General features: G+C 39.6%; 37 non-coding genes across 37 annotated transcripts; all 37 read left to right on the top strand.

Moving 5' to 3' along the window:
- Positions 1-53: 53 nt before the first annotated feature.
- On the top strand, positions 54-126 carry TRNAK-CUU (transfer RNA lysine (anticodon CUU)). Its single transcript has one exon. It is a non-coding gene; the product is annotated as a tRNA-Lys (tRNA).
- A 769-nt stretch (positions 127-895) lies between these two features.
- TRNAK-CUU (transfer RNA lysine (anticodon CUU)) lies at positions 896-968 on the top strand. Its single transcript has one exon. It is a non-coding gene; the product is annotated as a tRNA-Lys (tRNA).
- A 612-nt stretch (positions 969-1,580) lies between these two features.
- TRNAK-CUU (transfer RNA lysine (anticodon CUU)) lies at positions 1,581-1,653 on the top strand. The gene has a single exon. It is a non-coding gene; the product is annotated as a tRNA-Lys (tRNA).
- Positions 1,654-1,997: 344 nt separating this feature from the next.
- On the top strand, positions 1,998-2,070 carry TRNAA-AGC (transfer RNA alanine (anticodon AGC)). Its single transcript has one exon. It is a non-coding gene; the product is annotated as a tRNA-Ala (tRNA).
- Positions 2,071-3,120: 1,050 nt separating this feature from the next.
- On the top strand, positions 3,121-3,193 carry TRNAK-CUU (transfer RNA lysine (anticodon CUU)). The gene has a single exon. It is a non-coding gene; the product is annotated as a tRNA-Lys (tRNA).
- Positions 3,194-3,537: 344 nt separating this feature from the next.
- TRNAA-AGC (transfer RNA alanine (anticodon AGC)) lies at positions 3,538-3,610 on the top strand. The gene has a single exon. It is a non-coding gene; the product is annotated as a tRNA-Ala (tRNA).
- Positions 3,611-3,962: 352 nt separating this feature from the next.
- On the top strand, positions 3,963-4,035 carry TRNAK-CUU (transfer RNA lysine (anticodon CUU)). The gene has a single exon. It is a non-coding gene; the product is annotated as a tRNA-Lys (tRNA).
- A 612-nt stretch (positions 4,036-4,647) lies between these two features.
- On the top strand, positions 4,648-4,720 carry TRNAK-CUU (transfer RNA lysine (anticodon CUU)). The gene has a single exon. It is a non-coding gene; the product is annotated as a tRNA-Lys (tRNA).
- A 344-nt stretch (positions 4,721-5,064) lies between these two features.
- Positions 5,065-5,137, top strand: TRNAA-AGC (transfer RNA alanine (anticodon AGC)). Its single transcript has one exon. It is a non-coding gene; the product is annotated as a tRNA-Ala (tRNA).
- A 352-nt stretch (positions 5,138-5,489) lies between these two features.
- Positions 5,490-5,562, top strand: TRNAK-CUU (transfer RNA lysine (anticodon CUU)). Its single transcript has one exon. It is a non-coding gene; the product is annotated as a tRNA-Lys (tRNA).
- Positions 5,563-6,318: 756 nt separating this feature from the next.
- On the top strand, positions 6,319-6,391 carry TRNAK-CUU (transfer RNA lysine (anticodon CUU)). The gene has a single exon. It is a non-coding gene; the product is annotated as a tRNA-Lys (tRNA).
- Positions 6,392-7,005: 614 nt separating this feature from the next.
- On the top strand, positions 7,006-7,078 carry TRNAK-CUU (transfer RNA lysine (anticodon CUU)). The gene has a single exon. It is a non-coding gene; the product is annotated as a tRNA-Lys (tRNA).
- A 344-nt stretch (positions 7,079-7,422) lies between these two features.
- TRNAA-AGC (transfer RNA alanine (anticodon AGC)) lies at positions 7,423-7,495 on the top strand. The gene has a single exon. It is a non-coding gene; the product is annotated as a tRNA-Ala (tRNA).
- Positions 7,496-7,847: 352 nt separating this feature from the next.
- On the top strand, positions 7,848-7,920 carry TRNAK-CUU (transfer RNA lysine (anticodon CUU)). Its single transcript has one exon. It is a non-coding gene; the product is annotated as a tRNA-Lys (tRNA).
- A 611-nt stretch (positions 7,921-8,531) lies between these two features.
- Positions 8,532-8,604, top strand: TRNAK-CUU (transfer RNA lysine (anticodon CUU)). The gene has a single exon. It is a non-coding gene; the product is annotated as a tRNA-Lys (tRNA).
- A 344-nt stretch (positions 8,605-8,948) lies between these two features.
- On the top strand, positions 8,949-9,021 carry TRNAA-AGC (transfer RNA alanine (anticodon AGC)). The gene has a single exon. It is a non-coding gene; the product is annotated as a tRNA-Ala (tRNA).
- A 1,037-nt stretch (positions 9,022-10,058) lies between these two features.
- Positions 10,059-10,131, top strand: TRNAK-CUU (transfer RNA lysine (anticodon CUU)). The gene has a single exon. It is a non-coding gene; the product is annotated as a tRNA-Lys (tRNA).
- A 769-nt stretch (positions 10,132-10,900) lies between these two features.
- TRNAK-CUU (transfer RNA lysine (anticodon CUU)) lies at positions 10,901-10,973 on the top strand. The gene has a single exon. It is a non-coding gene; the product is annotated as a tRNA-Lys (tRNA).
- A 612-nt stretch (positions 10,974-11,585) lies between these two features.
- On the top strand, positions 11,586-11,658 carry TRNAK-CUU (transfer RNA lysine (anticodon CUU)). Its single transcript has one exon. It is a non-coding gene; the product is annotated as a tRNA-Lys (tRNA).
- A 768-nt stretch (positions 11,659-12,426) lies between these two features.
- Positions 12,427-12,499, top strand: TRNAK-CUU (transfer RNA lysine (anticodon CUU)). The gene has a single exon. It is a non-coding gene; the product is annotated as a tRNA-Lys (tRNA).
- A 1,029-nt stretch (positions 12,500-13,528) lies between these two features.
- On the top strand, positions 13,529-13,601 carry TRNAA-AGC (transfer RNA alanine (anticodon AGC)). The gene has a single exon. It is a non-coding gene; the product is annotated as a tRNA-Ala (tRNA).
- Positions 13,602-13,953: 352 nt separating this feature from the next.
- TRNAK-CUU (transfer RNA lysine (anticodon CUU)) lies at positions 13,954-14,026 on the top strand. Its single transcript has one exon. It is a non-coding gene; the product is annotated as a tRNA-Lys (tRNA).
- Positions 14,027-14,638: 612 nt separating this feature from the next.
- TRNAK-CUU (transfer RNA lysine (anticodon CUU)) lies at positions 14,639-14,711 on the top strand. The gene has a single exon. It is a non-coding gene; the product is annotated as a tRNA-Lys (tRNA).
- A 769-nt stretch (positions 14,712-15,480) lies between these two features.
- Positions 15,481-15,553, top strand: TRNAK-CUU (transfer RNA lysine (anticodon CUU)). The gene has a single exon. It is a non-coding gene; the product is annotated as a tRNA-Lys (tRNA).
- A 612-nt stretch (positions 15,554-16,165) lies between these two features.
- On the top strand, positions 16,166-16,238 carry TRNAK-CUU (transfer RNA lysine (anticodon CUU)). Its single transcript has one exon. It is a non-coding gene; the product is annotated as a tRNA-Lys (tRNA).
- A 344-nt stretch (positions 16,239-16,582) lies between these two features.
- TRNAA-AGC (transfer RNA alanine (anticodon AGC)) lies at positions 16,583-16,655 on the top strand. Its single transcript has one exon. It is a non-coding gene; the product is annotated as a tRNA-Ala (tRNA).
- Positions 16,656-17,007: 352 nt separating this feature from the next.
- Positions 17,008-17,080, top strand: TRNAK-CUU (transfer RNA lysine (anticodon CUU)). Its single transcript has one exon. It is a non-coding gene; the product is annotated as a tRNA-Lys (tRNA).
- A 344-nt stretch (positions 17,081-17,424) lies between these two features.
- TRNAA-AGC (transfer RNA alanine (anticodon AGC)) lies at positions 17,425-17,497 on the top strand. The gene has a single exon. It is a non-coding gene; the product is annotated as a tRNA-Ala (tRNA).
- Positions 17,498-17,849: 352 nt separating this feature from the next.
- On the top strand, positions 17,850-17,922 carry TRNAK-CUU (transfer RNA lysine (anticodon CUU)). The gene has a single exon. It is a non-coding gene; the product is annotated as a tRNA-Lys (tRNA).
- Positions 17,923-18,534: 612 nt separating this feature from the next.
- Positions 18,535-18,607, top strand: TRNAK-CUU (transfer RNA lysine (anticodon CUU)). The gene has a single exon. It is a non-coding gene; the product is annotated as a tRNA-Lys (tRNA).
- A 344-nt stretch (positions 18,608-18,951) lies between these two features.
- Positions 18,952-19,024, top strand: TRNAA-AGC (transfer RNA alanine (anticodon AGC)). Its single transcript has one exon. It is a non-coding gene; the product is annotated as a tRNA-Ala (tRNA).
- A 352-nt stretch (positions 19,025-19,376) lies between these two features.
- TRNAK-CUU (transfer RNA lysine (anticodon CUU)) lies at positions 19,377-19,449 on the top strand. Its single transcript has one exon. It is a non-coding gene; the product is annotated as a tRNA-Lys (tRNA).
- Positions 19,450-20,061: 612 nt separating this feature from the next.
- TRNAK-CUU (transfer RNA lysine (anticodon CUU)) lies at positions 20,062-20,134 on the top strand. The gene has a single exon. It is a non-coding gene; the product is annotated as a tRNA-Lys (tRNA).
- A 756-nt stretch (positions 20,135-20,890) lies between these two features.
- TRNAK-CUU (transfer RNA lysine (anticodon CUU)) lies at positions 20,891-20,963 on the top strand. The gene has a single exon. It is a non-coding gene; the product is annotated as a tRNA-Lys (tRNA).
- Positions 20,964-21,732: 769 nt separating this feature from the next.
- TRNAK-CUU (transfer RNA lysine (anticodon CUU)) lies at positions 21,733-21,805 on the top strand. Its single transcript has one exon. It is a non-coding gene; the product is annotated as a tRNA-Lys (tRNA).
- A 612-nt stretch (positions 21,806-22,417) lies between these two features.
- Positions 22,418-22,490, top strand: TRNAK-CUU (transfer RNA lysine (anticodon CUU)). Its single transcript has one exon. It is a non-coding gene; the product is annotated as a tRNA-Lys (tRNA).
- A 344-nt stretch (positions 22,491-22,834) lies between these two features.
- On the top strand, positions 22,835-22,907 carry TRNAA-AGC (transfer RNA alanine (anticodon AGC)). Its single transcript has one exon. It is a non-coding gene; the product is annotated as a tRNA-Ala (tRNA).
- Positions 22,908-23,041: the final 134 nt, after the last annotated feature.

Below are 23,041 nucleotides of genomic sequence, written 5' to 3'. Positions count from 1 at the left end.
AACTGGTTTTCTTAATGAAAAACGATCAGTTTGCATACTACTTTAAAGAGGGAGCCCGGCGAGCTCAGTCGGTAGAGCATGAGACTCTTAATCTCAGGGTCGTGGGTTCGAGCCCCACGTTGGGCGAAAACGAGTAATTTTTGCAGGATTATTGCATTGGATCGCATAATATGGCAATTAATCTTGCATTAGACATGCAATAACTCCCAAAAATTGTATATCTTTGGTTTCCCATTGGTGGGAAATGTAACTTCAAGATTAGGTAGGGCATTAGTCTAGATTAACATACAGCGATATTACTCCTATTCAAGTACTAAACAGGCCAACCTGAACTGTAAAACATCCCCTAAGTGGAGGTAAGGCATCAGTTAGGAGTGAACTGAACACTCATGTAATGGGCAATTTGACGTCAAATAAAGTGTGGAAGGCATTAACATTACTTTTGAAATGTTATTCTGAGGGAGCACACAGGGGAATTAGCTCAAATGGTAGAGCGCTCGCTTAGCATGCAAGAGGTAGCGGGATCGATGCCCGCATTCTCCATTCTAAAATGTACATACATTTTATTTTTAACTTGTCATTGCCAAGCTTGTTGCATAGTAAGAACAGATAAATCACAGATGGCTTTCATATATGGTCACATCATAACAACTAAAGGGGTTTTATCAAAAGGGTTTAGGTATTCGTTAGCTTGTGAGAGCAATTTGAGTTCTTATGCAATCTCACAATGACATTTCCACAACTTCCATTTCAATTTTGTCTCCTTTTACTTGACACTCTGTCCACTGAGGGATCTATAAATGATAAGTTCCTTGAAAAACAAGAGTTGAGGAATATCCAGGAACTGGTTTTCTTAATGAAAAATGATCCGTTTGCATTCTACTTTAAAGAGGGAGCCCGGATAGCTCAGTCGGTAGAGCATGAGACTCTTAATCTCAGGGTCGTGGGTTCGAGCCCCACGTTGGGCGAAAACGAGTAATTTTTGCAGGATTATTGCATTGGATCTCATAATATGGCAATTAATCTTGCATTAGACATGCAATAACTCCCAAAAATTGTATATCTTTGGTTTCCCATTGGTGGGAAATGTAACTTCAAGATTAGGTAGGGCATTAGTCAGCGATATTACTCCTATTCAAGTACTAAACAGGCCAACCTGAACTGTAAAACATCCCCTAAGTGGAGGTAAGGCATCAGTTAGGAGTGAACTGAACACTCATGTAATGGGCAATTTGACGTCAAATAAAGTGTCGTAGGCATTAACATTACTTTTGAAATGTTATTCTGAGGGAGCACACAGGGGAATTAGCTCAAATGGTAGAGCGCTCGCTTAGCATGCGAGAGGTAGCGGGATTGATGCCCGCATTCTCCATTCTAAAATGTACATACATTTTATTTTTAACTTGTCATTGCCAAGCTTGTTGCATAGTAAGAACAGATAAATCACAGATGGCTTTCATATATGGTCCACTGAGGGATCTATAAATGATAAGTTCCTTGAAAAACAAGAGTTGAGGAATATCCCGGAACTGGTTTTCTTAATAAAAAACGATCAGTTTGCATACTACTTCAAAGAGGGAGCCCGGCTAGCTCAGTCGGTAGAGCATGAGACTCTTAATCTCAGGGTCGTGGGTTTGAGCCCCACGTTGGGCGAACACGAGTAATTTTTGCAGGATTATTGCATTGGATCTCATAATATGGCAATTAATCTTGCATTAGACATGCAATAACTCCCAACAATTGTATATCTTTGGTTTCCCATTGGTGGGAAATGTAACTTCAAGATTAGGTAGGGCATTAGTCTAGATTAACATACAGCGATATTACTCCTATTCAAGTACTAAACAGGCCAACCTGAACTGTAAAACATCCCCTAAGTGGAGGTAAGGCATCAGTTAGGAGTGAACTGAACACTCATGTAATGGGCAATTTGACGTCAAATAAAGTGTGGAAGGCATTAACATTACTTTTGAAATGTTATTCTGAGGGAGCACACAGGGGAATTAGCTCAAATGGTAGAGCGCTTGCTTAGCATGCAAGAGGTAGCGGGATCGATGCCCGCATTCTCCATTCTAAAATGTACATACATTTTATTTTTAACTTGTCATTGCCAAGCTTGTTGCATAGTAAGAACAGATAAATCACAGATGGCTTTCATATATGGTCACATCATAACAACTAAAGGGGTTTTATCAAAAGGGTTTAGGTATTCGTTAGCTTGTGAGAGCAATTTGAGTTCTTATGCAATCTCACAATGACATTTCCACAACTTCCATTTCAATTTTGTCTCCTTTTACTTGACACTCTGTCCACTGAGGGATCTATAAATGATAAGTTCCTTGAAAAACAAGAGTTGAGGAATATCCAGGAACTGGTTTTCTTAATGAAAAACGATCAGTTTGCATTCTACTTTAAAGAGGGAGCCCGGCTAGCTCAGTCGGTAGAGCATGCGACTCTTAATCTCAGGGTCGTGGGTTCGAGCCCCACATTGGGCGAAAACGAGTAATTTTTGCAGGATTATTGCATTGGATCGCATAATATGGCAATTAATCTTGCATTAGACATGCAATAACTCCCAAAAATTGTATATCTTTGGTTTCCCATTGGTGGGAAATGTAACTTCAAGATTAGGTAGGGCATTAGTCTAGATTAACATACAGCGATATTACTCCTATTCAAGTACTAAACAGGCCAACCTGAACTGTAAAACATCCCCTAAGTGGAGGTAAGGCATCAGTTATGAGTGAACTGAACACTCATGTAATGGGCAATTTGACGTCAAATAAAGTGTGGAAGGCATTAACATTACTTTTGAAATGTTATTCTGAGGGAGCACACAGGGGAATTAGCTCAAATGGTAGAGCGCTCGCTTAGCATGCGAGAGGTAGCGGGATTGATGCCCGCATTCTCCATTCTAAAATGTACATACATTTTATTTTTAACTTGTCATTGCCAAGCTTGTTGCATAGTAAGAACAGATAAATCACAGATGGCTTTCATATATGGTCCACTGAGGGATCTATAAATGATAAGTTCCTTGAAAAACAAGAGTTGAGGAATATCCCGGAACTGGTTTTCTTAATGAAAAACGATCAGTTTGCATACTACTTTAAAGAGGGAGCCCGGCGAGCTCAGTCGGTAGAGCATGAGACTCTTAATCTCAGGGTCGTGGGTTCGAGCCCCACGTTGGGCGAAAACGAGTAATTTTTGCAGGATTATTGCATTGGATCGCATAATATGGCAATTAATCTTGCATTAGACATGCAATAACTCCCAAAAATTGTATATCTTTGGTTTCCCATTGGTGGGAAATGTAACTTCAAGATTAGGTAGGGCATTAGTCTAGATTAACATACAGCGATATTACTCCTATTCAAGAACTAAACAGGCCAACCTGAACTGTAAAACATCCCCTAAGTGGAGGTAAGGCATCAGTTAGGAGTGAACTGAACACTCATGTAATGGGCAATTTGACGTCAAATAAAGTGTGGAAGGCATTAACATTACTTTTGAAATGTTATTCTGAGGGAGCACACAGGGGAATTAGCTCAAATGGTAGAGCGCTCGCTTAGCATGCGAGAGGTAGCGGGATCGATGCCCGCATTCTCCATTCTAAAATGTACATACATTTTATTTTTAACTTGTCATTGCCAAGCTTGTTGCATAGTAAGAACAGATAAATCACAGATGGCTTTCATATATGGTCACATCATAACAACTAAAGGGGTTTTATCAAAAGGGTTTAGGTATTCGTTAGCTTGTGAGAGCAATTTGAGTTCTTATGCAATCTCACAATGACATTTCCACAACTTCCATTTCAATTTTGTCTCCTTTTACTTGACACTCTGTCCACTGAGGGATCTATAAATGATAAGTTCCTTGAAAAACAAGAGTTGAGGAATATCCAGGAACTGGTTTTCTTAATGAAAAATGATCCGTTTGCATTCTACTTTAAAGAGGGAGCCCGGATAGCTCAGTCGGTAGAGCATGAGACTCTTAATCTCAGGGTCGTGGGTTCGAGCCCCACGTTGGGCGAAAACGAGTAATTTTTGCAGGATTATTGCATTGGATCTCATAATATGGCAATTAATCTTGCATTAGACATGCAATAACTCCCAAAAATTGTATATCTTTGGTTTCCCATTGGTGGGAAATGTAACTTCAAGATTAGGTAGGGCATTAGTCAGCGATATTACTCCTATTCAAGTACTAAACAGGCCAACCTGAACTGTAAAACATCCCCTAAGTGGAGGTAAGGCATCAGTTAGGAGTGAACTGAACACTCATGTAATGGGCAATTTGACGTCAAATAAAGTGTCGTAGGCATTAACATTACTTTTGAAATGTTATTCTGAGGGAGCACACAGGGGAATTAGCTCAAATGGTAGAGTGCTCGCTTAGCATGCGAGAGGTAGCGGGATTGATGCCCGCATTCTCCATTCTAAAATGTACATACATTTTATTTTTAACTTGTCATTGCCAAGCTTGTTGCATAGTAAGAACAGATAAATCACAGATGGCTTTCATATATGGTCCACTGAGGGATCTATAAATGATAAGTTCCTTGAAAAACAAGAGTTGAGGAATATCCCGGAACTGGTTTTCTTAATAAAAAACGATCAGTTTGCATACTACTTCAAAGAGGGAGCCCGGCTAGCTCAGTCGGTAGAGCATGAGACTCTTAATCTCAGGGTCGTGGGTTTGAGCCCCACGTTGGGCGAACACGAGTAATTTTTGCAGGATTATTGCATTGGATCTAATAATATGGCAATTAATCTTGCATTAGACATGCAATAACTCCCAACAATTGTATATCTTTGGTTTCCCATTGGTGGGAAATGTAACTTCAAGATTAGGTAGGGCATTAGTCTAGATTAACATACAGCGATATTACTCCTATTCAAGTACTAAACAGGCCAACCTGAACTGTAAAACATCCCCTAAGTGGAGGTAAGGCATCAGTTAGGAGTGAACTGAACACTCATGTAATGGGCAATTTGACGTCAAATAAAGTGTGGAAGGCATTAACATTACTTTTGAAATGTTATTCTGAGGGAGCACACAGGGGAATTAGCTCAAATGGTAGAGCGCTTGCTTAGCATGCAAGAGGTAGCGGGATCGATGCCCGCATTCTCCATTCTAAAATGTACATACATTTTATTTTTAACTTGTCATTGCCAAGCTTGTTGCATAGTAAGAACAGATAAATCACAGATGGCTTTCATATATGGTCACATCATAACAACTAAAGGGGTTTTATCAAAAGGGTTTAGGTATTCGTTAGCTTGTGAGAGCAATTTGAGTTCTTATGCAATCTCACAATGACATTTCCACAACTTCCATTTCAATTTTGTCTCCTTTTACTTGACACTCTGTCCACTGAGGGATCTATAAATGATAAGTTCCTTGAAAAACAAGAGTTGAGGAATATCCAGGAACTGGTTTTCTTAATGAAAAACGATCAGTTTGCATTCTACTTTAAAGAGGGAGCCCGGCTAGCTCAGTCGGTAGAGCATGCGACTCTTAATCTCAGGGTCGTGGGTTCGAGCCCCACGTTGGGCGAAAACGAGTAATTTTTGCAGGATTATTGCATTGGATCTCATAATATGGCAATTAATCTTGCATTAGACATGCAATAACTCCCAAAAATTGTATATCTTTGGTTTCCCATTGGTGGGAAATGTAACTTCAAGATTAGGTAGGGCATTAGTCAGCGATATTACTCCTATTCAAGTACTAAACAGGCCAACCTGAACTGTAAAACATCCCCTAAGTGGAGGTAAGGCATCAGTTAGGAGTGAACTGAACACTCATGTAATGGGCAATTTGACGTCAAATAAAGTGTCGTAGGCATTAACATTACTTTTGAAATGTTATTCTGAGGGAGCACACAGGGGAATTAGCTCAAATGGTACAGCGCTCGCTTAGCATGCGAGAGGTAGCGGGATTGATGCCCGCATTCTCCATTCTAAAATGTACATACATTTTATTTTTAACTTGTCATTGCCAAGCTTGTTGCATAGTAAAAACAGATAAATCACAAATGGCTTTCATATATGGTCACATCATAACAACTAAAGGGGTTTTATCAAAAGGATTTAGGTATTTGTTAGCTTGTGAGAGCAATTTGAGTTCTTATGCAATCTCACAATGACATTTCCACAACTTCCATTTCAATTTTGTCTCATTTTACTTGACACTCTGTCCACTGAGGGATCTATAAATGATAAGTTCCTTGAAAAACGAGAGTTGAGGAATATCCAGGAACTGGTTTTCTTAATGAAAAACGATCAGTTTGCATACTACTTTAAAGAGGGAGCCTGGCTAGCTCAGTCGGTAGAGCATGAAACTCTTAATCTCAGGGTCGTGGGTTCGAGCCCCACGTTGGGCGAAAATAAGTGATTATTGCATTGGATCTCATAATATGGCAATTAATCTTGCATTAGACATGCAATAACTCCCAAAAATTGTATATCTTTGGTTTCCCATTGGTGGGAAATGTAACTTCAAGATTAGGTAGGGCATTAGTCTAGATTAACATACAGCGATATTACTCCTATTCAAGTACTAAACAGGCCAACCTGAACTGTAAAACATCCCCTAAGTGGAGGTAAGGCATCAGTTAGGAGTGAACTGAACACTCATGTAATGGGCAATTTGACGTCAAATAAAGTGTCGTAGGCATTAACATTACTTTTGAAATGTTATTCTGAGGGAGCACACAGGGGAATTAGCTCAAATGGTAGAGCGCTCGCTTAGCATGCGAGAGGTAGCGGGATTGATGCCCGCATTCTCCATTCTAAAATGTACATACATTTTATTTTTAACTTGTCATTGCCAAGCTTGTTGCATAGTAAGAACAGATAAATCACAGATGGCTTTCATATATGGTCCACTGAGGGATCTATAAATGATAAGTTCCTTGAAAAACAAGAGTTGAGGAATATCCCGGAACTGGTTTTCTTAATGAAAAACGATCAGTTTGCATACTACTTCAAAGAGGGAGCCCGGCTAGCTCAGTCGGTAGAGCATGAGACTCTTAATCTCAGGGTCGTGGGTTTGAGCCCCACGTTGGGCGAACACGAGTAATTTTTGCAGGATTATTGCATTGGATCTCATAATATGGCAATTAATCTTGCATTAGACATGCAATAACTCCCAAAAATTGTATATCTTTGGTTTCCCATTGGTGGGAAATGTAACTTCAAGATTAGGTAGGGCATTAGTCTAGATTAACATACAGCGATATTACTCCTATTCAAGTACTAAACAGGCCAACCTGAACTGTAAAACATCCCCTAAGTGGAGGTAAGGCATCAGTTAGGAGTGAACTGAACACTCATGTAATGGGCAATTTGACGTCAAATAAAGTGTGGAAGGCATTAACATTACTTTTGAAATGTTATTCTGAGGGAGCACACAGGGGAATTAGCTCAAATGGTAGAGCGCTCGCTTAGCATGCGAGAGGTAGCGGGATCGATGCCCGCATTCTCCATTCTAAAATGTACATACATTTTATTTTTAACTTGTCATTGCCAAGCTTGTTGCATAGTAAGAACAGATAAATCACAGATGGCTTTCATATATGGTCACATCATAACAACTAAAGGGGTTTTATCAAAAGGGTTTAGGTATTCGTTAGCTTGTGAGAGCAATTTGAGTTCTTATGCAATCTCACAATGACATTTCCACAACTTCCATTTCAATTTTGTCTCCTTTTACTTGACACTCTGTCCACTGAGGGATCTATAAATGATAAGTTCCTTGAAAAACAAGAGTTGAGGAATATCCAGGAACTGGTTTTCTTAATGAAAAACGATCAGTTTGCATTCTACTTTAAAGAGGGAGCCCGGCTAGCTCAGTCGGTAGAGCATGCGACTCTTAATCTCAGGGTCGTGGGTTCGAGCCCCACGTTGGGCGAAAACGAGTAATTTTTGCAGGATTATTGCATTGGATCTCATAATATGGCAATTAATCTTGCATTAGACATGCAATAACTCCCAAAAATTGTATATCTTTGGTTTCCCATTGGTGGGAAATGTAACTTCAAGATTAGGTAGGGCATTAGTCAGCGATATTACTCCTATTCAAGTACTAAACAGGCCAACCTGAACTGTAAAACATCCCCTAAGTGGAGGTAAGGCATCAGTTAGGAGTGAACTGAACACTCATGTAATGGGCAATTTGACGTCAAATAAAGTGTCGTAGGCATTAACATTACTTTTGAAATGTTATTCTGAGGGAGCACACAGGGGAATTAGCTCAAATGGTACAGCGCTCGCTTAGCATGCGAGAGGTAGCGGGATTGATGCCCGCATTCTCCATTCTAAAATGTACATACATTTTATTTTTAACTTGTCATTGCCAAGCTTGTTGCATAGTAAGAACAGATAAATCACAGATGGCTTTCATATATGGTCCACTGAGGGATCTATAAATGATAAGTTCCTTGAAAAACAAGAGTTGAGGAATATCCAGGAACTGGTTTTCTTATGAAAAACGATCAGTTTGCATACTACTTTAAAGAGGGAGCCCGGCTAGCTCAGTCGGTAGAGCATGAGACTCTTAATCTCAGGGTCGTGGGTTCGAGCCCCACGTTGGGCGAAAACGAGTAATTTTTGCAGGATTATTGCATTGGATCTCATAATATGGCAATTAATCTTGCATTAGACATGCAATAACTCCCAAAAATTGTATATCTTTGGTTTCCCATTGGTGGGAAATGTAACTTCAAGATTAGGTAGGGCATTAGTCTAGATTAACATACAGCGATATTACTCCTATTCAAGTACTAAACAGGCCAACCTGAACTGTAAAACATCCCCTAAGTGGAGGTAAGGCATCAGTTAGGAGTGAACTGAACACTCATGTAATGGGCAATTTGACGTCAAATAAAGTGTGGAAGGCATTAACATTACTTTTGAAATGTTATTCTGAGGGAGCACACAGGGGAATTAGCTCAAATGGTAGAGCGCTCGCTTAGCATGCGAGAGGTAGCGGGATCGATGCCCGCATTCTCCATTCTAAAATGTACATACATTTTATTTTTAACTTGTCATTGCCAAGCTTGTTGCATAGTAAGAACAGATAAATCACAGATGGCTTTCATATATGGTCACATCATAACAACTAAAGGGGTTTTATCAAAAGGGTTTAGGTATTCGTTAGCTTGTGAGAGCAATTTGAGTTCTTATGCAATCTCACAATGACATTTCCACAACTTCCATTTCGATTTTGTCTCCTTTTACTTGACACTCTGTCCACTGAGGGATCTATAAATGATAAGTTCCTTGAAAAACAAGAGTTGAGGAATATCCAGGAACTGGTTTTCTTAATGAAAAACGATCAGTTTGCATTCTACTTTAAAGAGGGAGCTCGGCTAGCTCAGTCGGTAGAGCATGAGACTCTTAATCTCAGGGTCGTGGGTTCGAGCACCACGTTGGGCGAAAACGAGTAATTTTTGCAGGATTATTGCATTGGATCTCATAATATGGCAATTAATCTTGCATTAGACATGCAATAACTCCCAAAAATTGTATATCTTTGGTTTCCCATTGGTGGGAAATGTAACTTCAAGATTAGGTAGGGCATTAGTCAGCGATATTACTCCTATTCAAGTACTAAACAGGCCAACCTGAACTGTAAAACATCCCCTAAGTGGAGGTAAGGCATCAGTTAGGAGTGAACTGAACACTCATGTAATGGGCAATTTGACGTCAAATAAAGTGTCGTAGGCATTAACATTACTTTTGAAATGTTATTCTGAGGGAGCACACAGGGGAATTAGCTCAAATGGTAGAGCGCTCGCTTAGCATGCGAGAGGTAGCGGGATTGATGCCCGCATTCTCCATTCTAAAATGTACATACATTTTATTTTTAACTTGTCATTGCCAAGCTTGTTGCATAGTAAGAACAGATAAATCACAGATGGCTTTCATATATGGTCCACTGAGGGATCTATAAATGATAAGTTCCTTGAAAAACAAGAGTTGAGGAATATCCCGGAACTGGTTTTCTTAATGAAAAACGATCAGTTTGCATACTACTTTAAAGAGGGAGCCCGGCTAGCTCAGTCGGTAGAGCATGAGACTCTTAATCTCAGGGTCGTGGGTTCGAGCCCCACATTGGGCGAAAACGAGTAATTTTTGCAGGATTATTGCATTGGATCGCATAATATGGCAATTAATCTTGCATTAGACATGCAATAACTCCCAAAAATTGTATATCTTTGGTTTCCCATTGGTGGGAAATGTAACTTCAAGATTAGGTAGGGCATTAGTCTAGATTAACATACAGCGATATTACTCCTATTCAAGTACTAAACAGGCCAACCTGAACTGTAAAACATCCCCTAAGTGGAGGTAAGGCATCAGTTAGGAGTGAACTGAACACTCATGTAATGGGCAATTTGACGTCAAATAAAGTGTGGAAGGCATTAACATTACTTTTGAAATGTTATTCTGAGGGAGCACACAGGGGAATTAGCTCAAATGGTAGAGCGCTTGCTTAGCATGCGAGAGGTAGCGGGATCGATGCCCGCATTCTCCATTCTAAAATGTACATACATTTTATTTTTAACTTGTCATTGCCAAGCTTGTTGCATAGTAAGAACAGATAAATCACAGATGGCTTTCATATATGGTCACATCATAACAACTAAAGGGGTTTTATCAAAAGGGTTTAGGTATTCGTTAGCTTGTGAGAGCAATTTGAGTTCTTATGCAATCTCACAATGACATTTCCACAACTTCCATTTCAATTTTGTCTCCTTTTACTTGACACTCTGTCCACTGAGGGATCTATAAATGATAAGTTCCTTGAAAAACAAGAGTTGAGGAATATCCAGGAACTGGTTTTCTTAATGAAAAACGATCAGTTTGCATTCTACTTTAAAGAGGGAGCCCGGCTAGCTCAGTCGGTAGAGCATGAGACTCTTAATCTCAGGGTCGTGGGTTCGAGCCCCACGTTGGGCGAAAACGAGTAATTTTTGCAGGATTATTGCATTGGATCTCATAATATGGCAATTAATCTTGCATTAGACATGCAATAACTCCCAAAAATTGTATATCTTTGGTTTCCCATTGGTGGGAAATGTAACTTCAAGATTAGGTAGGGCATTAGTCAGCGATATTACTCCTATTCAAGTACTAAACAGGCCAACCTGAACTGTAAAACATCCCCTAAGTGGAGGTAAGGCATCAGTTAGGAGTGAACTGAACACTCATGTAATGGGCAATTTGACGTCAAATAAAGTGTCGTAGGCATTAACATTACTTTTGAAATGTTATTCTGAGGGAGCACACAGGGGAATTAGCTCAAATGGTAGAGCGCTCGCTTAGCATGCGAGAGGTAGCGGGATTGATGCCCGCATTCTCCATTCTAAAATGTACATACATTTTATTTTTAACTTGTCATTGCCAAGCTTGTTGCATAGTAAGAACAGATAAATCACAGATGGCTTTCATATATGGTCCACTGAGGGATCTATAAATGATAAGTTCCTTGAAAAACAAGAGTTGAGGAATATCCCGGAACTGGTTTTCTTAATGAAAAACGATCAGTTTGCATACTACTTTAAAGAGGGAGCCCGGCTAGCTCAGTCGGTAGAGCATGAGACTCTTAATCTCAGGGTCGTGGGTTCGAGCCCCACGTTGGGCGAAACGAGTAATTTTTGCAGGATTATTGCATTGGATCGCATAATATGGCAATTAATCTTGCATTAGACATGCAATAACTCCCAAAAATTGTATATCTTTGGTTTCCCATTGGTGGGAAATGTAACTTCAAGATTAGGTAGGGCATTAGTCTAGATTAACATACAGCGATATTACTCCTATTCAAGTACTAAACAGGCCAACCTGAACTGTAAAACATCCCCTAAGTGGAGGTAAGGCATCAGTTAGGAGTGAACTGAACACTCATTTAATGGGCAATTTGACGTCAAATAAAGTGTCGTAGGCATTAACATTACTTTTGAAATGTTATTCTGAGGGAGCACACAGGGGAATTAGCTCAAATGGTAGAGCGCTCGCTTAGCATGCGAGAGGTAGCGGGATTGATGCCCGCATTCTCCATTCTAAAATGTACATACATTTTATTTTTAACTTGTCATTGCCAAGCTTGTTGCATAGTAAGAACAGATAAATCACAGATGGCTTTCATATATGGTCACATCATAACAACTAAAGGGGTTTTATCAAAAGGGTTTAGGTATTCGTTAGCTTGTGAGAGCAATTTGAGTTCTTATGCAATCTCACAATGACATTTCCACAACTTCCATTTCAATTTTGTCTCATTTTACTTGACACTCTGTCCACTGAGGGATCTATAAATGATAAGTTCCTTGAAAAACAAGAGTTGAGGAATATCCAGGAACTGGTTTTCTTAATGAAAAACGATCAGTTTGCATTCTACTTTAAAGAGGGAGCCCGGCTAGCTCAGTCGGTAGAGCATGAGACTCTTAATCTCAGGGTCGTGGGTTCGAGCCCCACGTTGGGCGAAAACGAGTAATTTTTGCAGGATTATTGCATTGGATCTCATAATATGGCAATTAATCTTGCATTAGACATGCAATAACTCCCAAAAATTGTATATCTTTGGTTTCCCATTGGTGGGAAATGTAACTTCAAGATTAGGTAGGGCATTAGTCAGCGATATTACTCCTATTCAAGTACTAAACAGGCCAACCTGAACTGTAAAACATCCCCTAAGTGGAGGTAAGGCATCAGTTAGGAGTGAACTGAACACTCATGTAATGGGCAATTTGACGTCAAATAAAGTGTCGTAGGCATTAACATTACTTTTGAAATGTTATTCTGAGGGAGCACACAGGGGAATTAGCTCAAATGGTACAGCGCTCGCTTAGCATGCGAGAGGTAGCGGAATTGATGCCCGCATTCTCCATTCTAAAATGTACATACATTTTATTTTTAACTTGTCATTGCCAAGCTTGTTGCATAGTAAGAACAGATAAATCACAGATGGCTTTCATATATGGTCCACTGAGGGATCTATAAATGATAAGTTCCTTGAAAAACAAGAGTTGAGGAATATCCCGGAACTGGTTTTCTTAATGAAAAACGATCAGTTTGCATACTACTTCAAAGAGGGACCCCGGCTAGCTCAGTCGGTAGAGCATGAGACTCTTAATCTCAGGGTCGTGGGTTTGAGCCCCACGTTGGGCGAACACGAGTAATTTTTGCAGGATTATTGCATTGGATCTCATAATATGGCAATTAATCTTGCATTAGACATGCAATAACTCCCAAAAATTGTATATCTTTGGTTTCCCATTGGTGGGAAATGTAACTTCAAGATTAGGTAGGGCATTAGTCTAGATTAACATACAGCGATATTACTCCTATTCAAGTACTAAACAGGCCAACCTGAACTGTAAAACATCCCCTAAGTGGAGGTAAGGCATCAGTTAGGAGTGAACTGAACACTCATGTAATGGGCAATTTGACGTCAAATAAAGTGTGGAAGGCATTAACATTACTTTTGAAATGTTATTCTGAGGGAGCACACAGGGGAATTAGCTCAAATGGTAGAGCGCTCGCTTAGCATGCGAGAGGTAGCGGGATCGATGCCCGCATTCTCCATTCTAAAATGTACATACATTTTATTTTTAACTTGTCATTGCCAAGCTTGTTGCATAGTAAGAACAGATAAATCACAGATGGCTTTCATATATGGTCACATCATAACAACTAAAGGGGTTTTATCAAAAGGGTTTAGGTATTCGTTAGCTTGTGAGAGCAATTTGAGTTCTTATGCAATCTCACAATGACATTTCCACAACTTCCATTTCAATTTTGTCTCCTTTTACTTGACACTCTGTCCACTGAGGGATCTATAAATGATAAGTTCCTTGAAAAACAAGAGTTGAGGAATATCCAGGAACTGGTTTTCTTAATGAAAAACGATCAGTTTGCATTCTACTTTAAAGAGGGAGCCCGGCTAGCTCAGTCGGTAGAGCATGCGACTCTTAATCTCAGGGTCGTGGGTTCGAGCCCCACGTTGGGCGAAAACAAGTAATTTTTGCAGGATTATTGCATTGGATCTCATAATATGGCAATTAATCTTGCATTAGACATGCAATAACTCCCAAAAATTGTATATCTTTGGTTTCCCATTGGTGGGAAATGTAACTTCAAGATTAGGTAGGGCATTAGTCAGCGATATTACTCCTATTCAAGTACTAAACAGGCCAACCTGAACTGTAAAACATCCCCTAAGTGGAGGTAAGGCATCAGTTAGGAGTGAACTGAACACTCATGTAATGGGCAATTTGACTTCAAATAAAGTGTCGTAGGCATTAACATTACTTTTGAAATGTTATTCTGAAGGAGCACACAGGGGAATTAGTTCAAATGGTAGAGCGCTCGCTTAGCATGCGAGAGGTAGCGGGATTGATGCCCGCATTCTCCATTCTAAAATGTACATACATTTTATTTTTAACTTGTCATTGCCAAGCTTGTTGCAAAGTAAGAACAGATAAATCACAGATGGCTTTCATATATGGTCCACTGAGGGATCTATAAATGATAAGTTCCTTGAAAAACAAGAGTTGAGGAATATCCAGGAACTGGTTTTCTTAATGAAAAACGATCAGTTTGCATACTACTTTAAAGAGGGAGCCCGGCTAGCTCAGTCGGTAGAGCATGAAACTCTTAATCTCAGGGTCGTGGGTTCGAGCCCCACGTTGGGCGAAAATAAGTAATTTTTGCAGGATTATTGCATTGGATCTCATAATATGGCAATTAATCTTGCATTAGACATGCAATAACTCCCAAAAATTGTATATCTTTGGTTTCCCATTGGTGGGAAATGTAACTTCAAGATTAGGTAGGGCATTAGTCTAGATTAACATACAGCGATATTACTCCTATTCAAGTACTAAACAGGCCAACCTGAACTGTAAAACATCCCCTAAGTGGAGGTAAGGCATCAGTTAGGAGTGAACTGAACACTCATGTAATGGGCAATTTGACGTCAAATAAAGTGTCGTAGGCATTAACATTACTTTTGAAATGTTATTCTGAGGGAGCACACAGGGGAATTAGCTCAAATGGTAGAGCGCTCGCTTAGCATGCGAGAGGTAGCGGGATTGATGCCCGCATTCTCCATTCTAAAATGTACATACATTTTATTTTTAACTTGTCATTGCCAAGCTTGTTGCATAGTAAGAACAGATAAATCACAGATGGCTTTCATATATGGTCACATCATAACAACTAAAGGGGTTTTATCAAAAGGGTTTAGGTATTCGTTAGCTTGTGAGAGCAATTTGAGTTCTTATGCAATCTCACAATGACATTTCCACAACTTCCATTTCAATTTTGTCTCCTTTTACTTGACACTCTGTCCACTGAGGGATCTATAAATGATAAGTTCCTTGAAAAACAAGAGTTGAGGAATATCCAGGAACTGGTTTTCTTAATGAAAAACGATCAGTTTGCATTCTACTTTAAAGAGGGAGCCCGGCTAGCTCAGTCGGTAGAGCATGAGACTCTTAATCTCAGGGTCGTGGGTTCGAGCCCCACGTTGGGCGAAAACGAGTAATTTTTGCAGGATTATTGCATTGGATCTCATAATATGGCAATTAATCTTGCATTAGACATGCAATAACTCCCAAAAATTGTATATCTTTGGTTTCCCATTGGTGGGAAATGTAACTTCAAGATTAGGTAGGGCATTAGTCAGCGATATTACTCCTATTCAAGTACTAAACAGGCCAACCTGAACTGTAAAACATCCCCTAAGTGGAGGTAAGGCATCAGTTAGGAGTGAACTGAACACTCATGTAATGGGCAATTTGACGTCAAATAAAGTGTCGTAGGCATTAACATTACTTTTGAAATGTTATTCTGAGGGAGCACACAGGGGAATTAGCTCAAATGGTACAGCGCTCGCTTAGCATGCGAGAGGTAGCGGGATTGATGCCCGCATTCTCCATTCTAAAATGTACATACATTTTATTTTTAACTTGTCATTGCCAAGCTTGTTGCATAGTAAGAACAGATAAATCACAGATGGCTTTCATATATGGTCCACTGAGGGATCTATAAATGATAAGTTCCTTGAAAAACAAGAGTTGAGGAATATCCAGGAACTGGTTTTCTTAATGAAAAACGATCAGTTTGCATACTACTTTAAAGAGGGAGCCCGGCTAGCTCAGTCGGTAGAGCATGAGACTCTTAATCTCAGGGTCGTGGGTTCGAGCCCCACGTTGGGCGAAAACGAGTAATTTTTGCAGGATTATTGCATTGGATCTCATAATATGGCAATTAATCTTGCATTAGACATGCAATAACTCCCAAAAATTGTATATCTTTGGTTTCCCATTGGTGGGAAATGTAACTTCAAGATTAGGTAGGGCATTAGTCTAGATTAACATACAGCGATATTACTCCTATTCAAGTACTAAACAGGCCAACCTGAACTGTAAAACATCCCCTAAGTGGAGGTAAGGCATCAGTTAGGAGTGAACTGAACACTCATGTAATGGGCAATTTGACGTCAAATAAAGTGTGGAAGGCATTAACATTACTTTTGAAATGTTATTCTGAGGGAGCACACAGGGGAATTAGCTCAAATGGTAGAGCGCTCGCTTAGCATGCGAGAGGTAGCGGGATCGATGCCCGCATTCTCCATTCTAAAATGTACATACATTTTATTTTTAACTTGTCATTGCCAAGCTTGTTGCATAGTAAGAACAGATAAATCACAGATGGCTTTCATATATGGTCACATCATAACAACTAAAGGGGTTTTATCAAAAGGGTTTAGGTATTCGTTAGCTTGTGAGAGCAATTTGAGTTCTTATGCAATCTCACAATGACATTTCCACAACTTCCATTTCGATTTTGTCTCCTTTTACTTGACACTCTGTCCACTGAGGGATCTATAAATGATAAGTTCCTTGAAAAACAAGAGTTGAGGAATATCCAGGAACTGGTTTTCTTAATGAAAAACGATCAGTTTGCATACTACTTCAAAGAGGGAGCCCGGCTAGCTCAGTCGGTAGAGCATGAGACTCTTAATCTCAGGGTCGTGGGTTTGAGCCCCACGTTGGGCGAACACGAGTAATTTTTGCAGGATTATTGCATTGGATCTCATAATATGGCAATTAATCTTGCATTAGACATGCAATAACTCCCAAAAATTGTATATCTTTGGTTTCCCATTGGTGGGAAATGTAACTTCAAGATTAGGTAGGGCATTAGTCTAGATTAACATACAGCGATATTACTCCTATTCAAGTACTAAACAGGCCAACCTGAACTGTAAAACATCCCCTAAGTGGAGGTAAGGCATCAGTTAGGAGTGAACTGAACACTCATGTAATGGGCAATTTGACGTCAAATAAAGTGTGGAAGGCATTAACATTACTTTTGAAATGTTATTCTGAGGGAGCACACAGGGGAATTAGCTCAAATGGTAGAGCGCTCGCTTAGCATGCGAGAGGTAGCGGGATCGATGCCCGCATTCTCCATTCTAAAATGTACATACATTTTATTTTTAACTTGTCATTGCCAAGCTTGTTGCATAGTAAGAACAGATAAATCACAGATGGCTTTCATATATGGTCACATCATAACAACTAAAGGGGTTTTATCAAAAGGGTTTAGGTATTCGTTAGCTTGTGAGAGCAATTTGAGTTCTTATGCAATCTCACAATGACATTTCCACAACTTCCATTTCAATTTTGTCTCCTTTTACTTGACACTCTGTCCACTGAGGGATCTATAAATGATAAGTTCCTTGAAAAACAAGAGTTGAGGAATATCCAGGAACTGGTTTTCTTAATGAAAAACGATCAGTTTGCATTCTACTTTAAAGAGGGAGCCCGGCTAGCTCAGTCGGTAGAGCATGCGACTCTTAATCTCAGGGTCGTGGGTTCGAGCCCCACGTTGGGCGAAAACAAGTAATTTTTGCAGGATTATTGCATTGGATCTCATAATATGGCAATTAATCTTGCATTAGACATGCAATAACTCCCAAAAATTGTATATCTTTGGTTTCCCATTGGTGGGAAATGTAACTTCAAGATTAGGTAGGGCATTAGTCAGCGATATTACTCCTATTCAAGTACTAAACAGGCCAACCTGAACTGTAAAACATCCCCTAAGTGGAGGTAAGGCATCAGTTAGGAGTGAACTGAACACTCATGTAATGGGCAATTTGACGTCAAATAAAGTGTCGTAGGCATTAACATTACTTTTGAAATGTTATTCTGAAGGAGCACACAGGGGAATTAGCTCAAATGGTAGAGCGCTCGCTTAGCATGCGAGAGGTAGCGGGATTGATGCCCGCATTCTCCATTCTAAAATGTACATACATTTTATTTTTAACTTGTCATTGCCAAGCTTGTTGCAAAGTAAGAACAGATAAATCACAGATGGCTTTCATATATGGTCCACTGAGGGATCTATAAATGATAAGTTCCTTGAAAAACAAGAGTTGAGGAATATCCAGGAACTGGTTTTCTTAATGAAAAACGATCAGTTTGCATACTACTTTAAAGAGGGAGCCCGGCTAGCTCAGTCGGTAGAGCATGAGACTCTTAATCTCAGGGTTGTGGGTTTGAGCCCCACGTTGGGCGAAAACGAGTAATTTTTGCAGGATTATTGCATTGGATCTCATAATATGGCAATTAATCTTGCATTAGACATGCAATAACTCCCAAAAATTGTATATCTTTGGTTTCCCATTGGTGGGAAATGTAACTTCAAGATTAGGTAGGGCATTAGTCTAGATTAACATACAGCGATATTACTCCTATTCAAGTACTAAACAGGCCAACCTGAACTGTAAAACATCCCCTAAGTGGAGGTAAGGCATCAGTTAGGAGTGAACTGAACACTCATGTAATGGGCAATTTGACGTCAAATAAAGTGTGGAAGGCATTAACATTACTTTTGAAATGTTATTCTGAGGGAGCACACAGGGGAATTAGCTCAAATGGTAGAGCGCTCGCTTAGCATGCGAGAGGTAGCGGGATCGATGCCCGCATTCTCCATTCTAAAATGTACATACATTTTATTTTTAACTTGTCATTGCCAAGCTTGTTGCATAGTAAGAACAGATAAATCACAGATGGCTTTCATATATGGTCACATCATAACAACTAAAGGGGTTTTATCAAAAGGGTTTAGGTATTCGTTAGCTTGTGAGAGCAATTTGAGTTCTTATGCAATCTCACAATGACATTTCCACAACTTCCATTTCAATTTTGTCTCCTTTTACTTGACACTCTGTCCACTGAGGGATCTATAAATGATAAGTTCCTTGAAAAACAAGAGTTGAGGAATATCCAGGAACTGGTTTTCTTAATGAAAAACGATCAGTTTGCATTCTACTTTAAAGAGGGAGCCCGGCTAGCTCAGTCGGTAGAGCATGAGACTCTTAATCTCAGGGTCGTTGGTTCGAGCCCCACGTTGGGCGAAAACGAGTAAATTTTGCAGGATTATTGCATTGGATCTCATAATATGGCAATTAATCTTGCATTAGACATGCAATAACTCCCAAAAATTGTATATCTTTGGTTTCCCATTGGTGGGAAATGTAACTTCAAGATTAGGTAGGGCATTAGTCAGCGATATTACTCCTATTCAAGTACTAAACAGGCCAACCTGAACTGTAAAACATCCCCTAAGTGGAGGTAAGGCATCAGTTAGGAGTGAACTGAACACTCATGTAATGGGCAATTTGACGTCAAATAAAGTGTCGTAGGCATTAACATTACTTTTGAAATGTTATTCTGAGGGAGCACACAGGGGAATTAGCTCAAATGGTACAGCGCTCGCTTAGCATGCGAGAGGTAGCGGGATTGATGCCCGCATTCTCCATTCTAAAATGTACATACATTTTATTTTTAACTTGTCATTGCCAAGCTTGTTGCATAGTAAGAACAGATAAATCACAGATGGCTTTCATATATGGTCCACTGAGGGATCTATAAATGATAAGTTCCTTGAAAAACAAGAGTTGAGGAATATCCCGGAACTGGTTTTCTTAATGAAAAACGATCAGTTTGCATACTACTTCAAAGAGGGAGCCCGGCTAGCTCAGTCGGTAGAGCATGAGACTCTTAATCTCAGGGTCGTGGGTTTGAGCCCCACGTTGGGCGAAAACGAGTAATTTTTGCAGGATTATTGCATTGGATCTCATAATATGGCAATTAATCTTGCATTAGACATGCAATAACTCCCAAAAATTGTATATCTTTGGTTTCCCATTGGTGGGAAATGTAACTTCAAGATTAGGTAGGGCATTAGTCAGCGATATTACTCCTATTCAAGTACTAAACAGGCCAACCTGAACTGTAAAACATCCCCTAAGTGGAGGTAAGGCATCAGTTAGGAGTGAACTGAACACTCATGTAATGGGCAATTTGACGTCAAATAAAGTGTCGTAGGCATTAACATTACTTTTGAAATGTTATTCTGAGGGAGCACACAGGGGAATTAGCTCAAATGGTACAGCGCTCGCTTAGCATGCGAGAGGTAGCGGGATTGATGCCCGCATTCTCCATTCTAAAATGTACATACATTTTATTTTTAACTTGTCATTGCCAAGCTTGTTGCATAGTAAGAACAGATAAATCACAAATGGCTTTCATATATGGTCACATCATAACAACTAAAGGGGTTTTATCAAAAGGATTTAGGTATTTGTTAGCTTGTGAGAGCAATTTGAGTTCTTATGCAATCTCACAATGACATTTCCACAACTTCCATTTCAATTTTGTCTCATTTTACTTGACACTCTGTCCACTGAGGGATCTATAAATGATAAGTTCCTTGAAAAACGAGAGTTGAGGAATATCCAGGAACTGGTTTTCTTAATGAAAAACGATCAGTTTGCATACTACTTTAAAGAGGGAGCCTGGCTAGCTCAGTCGGTAGAGCATGAAACTCTTAATCTCAGGGTCGTGGGTTCGAGCCCCACGTTGGGCGAAAACAAGTAATTTTTGCAGGATTATTGCATTGGATCTCATAATATGGCAATTAATCTTGCATTAGACATGCAATAACTCCCAAAAATTGTATATCTTTGGTTTCCCATTGGTGGGAAATGTAACTTCAAGATTAGGTAGGGCATTAGTCTAGATTAACATACAGCGATATTACTCCTATTCAAGTACTAAACAGGCCAACCTGAACTGTAAAACATCCCCTAAGTGGAGGTAAGGCATCAGTTAGGAGTGAACTGAACACTCATGTAATGGGCAATTTGACGTCAAATAAAGTGTCGTAGGCATTAACATTACTTTTGAAATGTTATTCTGAGGGAGCACACAGGGGAATTAGCTCAAATGGTAGAGCGCTCGCTTAGCATGCGAGAGGTAGCGGGATTGATGCCCGCATTCTCCATTCTAAAATGTACATACATTTTATTTTTAACTTGTCATTGCCAAGCTTGTTGCATAGTAAGAACAGATAAATCACAGATGGCTTTCATATATGGTCACATCATAACAACTAAAGGGGTTTTATCAAAAGGGTTTAGGTATTCGTTAGCTTGTGAGAGCAATTTGAGTTCTTATGCAATCTCACAATGACATTTCCACAACTTCCATTTCAATTTTGTCTCCTTTTACTTGACACTCTGTCCACTGAGGGATCTATAAATGATAAGTTCCTTGAAAAACAAGAGTTGAGGAATATCCAGGAACTGGTTTTCTTAATGAAAAACGATCAGTTTGCATTCTACTTTAAAGAGGGAGCCCGGCTAGCTCAGTCGGTAGAGCATGAGACTCTTAATCTCAGGGTCGTGGGTTTGAGCCCCACGTTGGGCGAAAACGAGTAATTTTTGCAGGATTATTGCATTGGATCTCATAATATGGCAATTAATCTTGCATTAGACATGCAATAACTCCCAAAAATTGTATATCTTTGGTTTCCCATTGGTGGGAAATGTAACTTCAAGATTAGGTAGGGCATTAGTCAGCGATATTACTCCTATTCAAGTACTAAACAGGCCAACCTGAACTGTAAAACATCCCCTAAGTGGAGGTAAGGCATCAGTTAGGAGTGAACTGAACACTCATGTAATGGGCAATTTGACGTCAAATAAAGTGTCGTAGGCATTAACATTACTTTTGAAATGTTATTCTGAGGGAGCACACAGGGGAATTAGCTCAAATGGTACAGCGCTCGCTTAGCATGCGAGAGGTAGCGGGATTGATGCCCGCATTCTCCATTCTAAAATGTACATACATTTTATTTTTAACTTGTCATTGCCAAGCTTGTTGCATAGTAAGAACAGATAAATCACAGATGGCTTTCATATATGGTCCACTGAGGGATCTATAAATGATAAGTTCCTTGAAAAACAAGAGTTGAGGAATATCCCGGAACTGGTTTTCTTAATGAAAAACGATCAGTTTGCATACTACTTCAAAGAGGGAGCCCGGCTAGCTCAGTCGGTAGAGCATGAGACTCTTAATCTCAGGGTCGTGGGTTTGAGCCCCACGTTGGGCGAACACGAGTAATTTTTGCAGGATTATTGCATTGGATCTCATAATATGGCAATTAATCTTGCATTAGACATGCAATAACTCCCAAAAATTGTATATCTTTGGTTTCCCATTGGTGGGAAATGTAACTTCAAGATTAGGTAGGGCATTAGTCTAGATTAACATACAGCGATATTACTCCTATTCAAGTACTAAACAGGCCAACCTGAACTGTAAAACATCCCCTAAGTGGAGGTAAGGCATCAGTTAGGAGTGAACTGAACACTCATGTAATGGGCAATTTGACGTCAAATAAAGTGTGGAAGGCATTAACATTACTTTTGAAATGTTATTCTGAGGGAGCACACAGGGGAATTAGCTCAAATGGTAGAGCGCTCGCTTAGCATGCGAGAGGTAGCGGGATCGATGCCCGCATTCTCCATTCTAAAATGTACATACATTTTATTTTTAACTTGTCATTGCCAAGCTTGTTGCATAGTAAGAACAGATAAATCACAGATGGCTTTCATATATGGTCACATCATAACAACTAAAGGGGTTTTATCAAAAGGGTTT

This window comes from Lissotriton helveticus, chromosome 1_2 (genome assembly GCF_964261635.1).
Source record: "Lissotriton helveticus chromosome 1_2, aLisHel1.1, whole genome shotgun sequence".
Classification (NCBI taxonomy): Eukaryota; Metazoa; Chordata; class Amphibia; order Caudata; family Salamandridae; genus Lissotriton; species Lissotriton helveticus.
Note: the sequence above shows the minus strand (reverse complement) of the source record. Positions and strands in the feature narration are given on the sequence as shown.